This window comes from Myotis brandtii, unplaced genomic scaffold, assembly GCF_000412655.1.
Source record: "Myotis brandtii unplaced genomic scaffold, ASM41265v1 scaffold1085, whole genome shotgun sequence".
Lineage (NCBI taxonomy): Eukaryota > Metazoa > Chordata > Mammalia > Chiroptera > Vespertilionidae > Myotis > Myotis brandtii.
In genome coordinates, this window is record NW_005353692.1 from 879,064 (window position 1) to 881,934 (window position 2,871).

At 41.9% G+C, this 2,871-nt stretch overlaps 1 protein-coding gene across 5 annotated transcripts in view; it reads right to left on the reverse strand.

Moving 5' to 3' along the window:
* The window catches only part of ANAPC1 (anaphase promoting complex subunit 1), a 104,976-nt gene that overhangs the window by 40,712 nt on the left and 61,393 nt on the right, over window positions 1-2,871 (reverse strand). The gene's annotated exons all lie outside the window — the stretch shown is intronic.

A 2,871-nucleotide genomic window follows, 5' to 3' on the forward strand; every position in this document is an offset into this window, starting at 1 on the left:
GGGGAGCTCCCCAATCCCCTGATCGCCCTGTGGCTCTGTGTGTGACAGGGGGCGGGGCCACAACCTCCCTATCTGCCCTGCTCTGTGCCTGATAGGGGGGAGCTCCCCAATCTCCTGATTGCCCTGCGGCTCTGTGTTTGACAGGGTGCAGCACACCAACCCCCTGATCGGCCCTGCTCTGTGTGTGACATGGTAGAGCCATAACCTCTCCATCGGCCCTGCCCCGAGTGTGACAGTGGTGGCGCCCCAACCCCCTGATCGGCCCTGCTCTGTGTGTGACATGGTAGAGCCATAACCTCTCCATCGGCCCTGCCCCGAGTGTGACAGTGGTGGCGCCCCAACCCCCTGATCGGCCCTGCTCTGTGTGTGACATGGTAGAGCCATAACCTCTCCATCGGCCCTGCCCCGAGTGTGACAGTGGTGGCGCCCCAACCCCCTGATCGGCCCTGCTCTGTGGGTGATAGAGGGTGGCGCCCCAACCCCCCTCCACGGGCCTTGCTCTGTGTGTGACAGGGTAGAGCCATAACCTCCCCATTGGCCCTGCCCTGAGTGTGACAGGGTGCAGCGCCCCAACCCCCTGATTTGCCCTGCTCTGTGTGTGACAGGGGGCGGTGCCCCAACCCCCCAATCGGCCCTACCCTGAGCGTGACTGAGGGTGGCATCACAACCTCCTTATCCGCCCTGCTCTGTGCATGACGGGGCGGCGCCCCAACTCCCCAATCGGCCCTGCTCTGAGCCTGACCAGGGGCTGCACTTAGGGATTGGGCCTGCCCTCTGCCACCCGGGAGCAGGCCTAAGCCAGCAGGTCGTTATCTCCCGAGGGGTCCCAGACTGCGAGAGGGCACAGGCCGGGCTGGGGGACCCCCCTCCCCCCGCCCCCCGAGTGCACAAATTTTTGTGTACCGGGCCTCTAGTAATAATAATAAAACCTTGAGAGTATTTGCTTAAGAAGTTTTCAATATTCAGTATTTTTGGAAGTGTCAATGAAGTACTGATGGGGTGGTCATAATAATCTGGCCAGTCATAATAATCTGGCAACTCAGTGTATATACATACAGTATACTCACACAAAGACACAAGTACAAAGTAAAATACATGATTGTACCATTTGCTTTTTGTACCTACGAACTAATTCAAATGTTGTTGTATGACAGCACTACATTGGTAACAAGTTCATGAGTTATACTCTTTCTTAAAAAAAAAGGCATAGAGATTAATCATGAAAAACAAGTAAACTTACCAAAATAGCAATGAATCATATACATAACACATAACATTTGCACACAATATAAAAGGCAAAGGGTAAAGCAATAAGAATTCAATATATTATTCAATAACCAGAACAATATACATAAGTACAATAGGCCTAAAAGTGTGAGAGTTAAGGGACTATTTAAAAAATACATTTTTTTCCTAAATTAACTTATTATTAAATCAAGATTTTTTTCTTAGGGGTGTCTACCAGAATGGCTAAAAGAATAAAATTTTGGATTAATGTAATAAACACATTTTAAATCATGAAAATTTAAGTGTATTTTTTTTTCAAAAGAAGAAGACAATGATTCATATACTTATTTAACACTCACTCAAGTATTGCCACCCAGATTTAATATACTATAACATTTGCCAATTTTGCATGAAATTCTTTTCTAATCCAAGCTTTTTCTATGAAAAGCTCCAAACAGTTGAAAGACTAATAAAATGAACACCTATATACCATGCCCTCCATCAAGACTCAACAGTTGTTCAGATTTTGACATAGTTGCTTATCTCTAAGAGAGAGAACAGTTAAAATAGTGAACGTCACTCAGCTTGCTTTGCCTATCAATGAGTTGGATGATGGGCTCTTTACTCAGCTGGTCTCATTTTCCGCAACCACTGAAAACACAGTTCCTTACAAATCTGAGGGGACCCTGTATTTTTAAAATTACTTAACTTGAAATATACATTTTATACAATTCTCATAAAAACAAATGCACTACACTTTAAAAGATTTTCAAGGATAATTTTGACTATACGTGATTGTCACCTATAGAACACATTCAAACTAGTATCAGGTGAACGGGCACTATAAAACCCATTATAACGAATAAGATTAGGAAAAGAACACTCTCATATATGGCAGAAGTAAAAGCTCATGCATCCAATCATGTGCCAATCTGTTGCATCAGAGCCTTAAAATCTTGTCTTAGGAGTTCTTCTAAGCAATTTCTAAATAAGTAAGATGAGTACACCCCAATATACACTTATAATAGCAAAAAATAATAATTTCCAATACCAGGCTATTTATATAAATTATATCCCACTAAATGAAATACTCTAGAAAAATAAAAATGAAGTTGTCGATTAAACATGTGTATACAGCCTGGCCAGCGTGGCTCAGTGGTTGAGCATCAATCTATGAACCAAGAGATCACGCACAGTTCGATTCCCAGTCAGGACAGAGGCCCAGATTGTGGGCTCAATCCCCAGCAGGGGGTGTGCAGGAGGCAGCCTATCAATGATTCTCTCTCATCATTGATGTTTTTAACTCTCTCCCTTTCCATTCCTCTCTGAAATCAATAATGTATATATATACACATATATATACATATATATGTACATATCTATATTAAAAAATGTGTATACAATATCTACATACATACATATATGCAATTGTATCCATAGATATACTAGATATGGAATGATGCTCATTACATAGTAAATTTTAAGATACTGTAATTTCTAAAACAGATTTAATATTTTCTGATAATTAAGCAAATATAAAATTATAAGTGAAAAAATAAAATTCAGAAACATATATAGCAAAACGTTAACACTAGTGGATCTTTAGCAAGTGAAACTACTGTAAGTATAAGTATATTTTCTGTT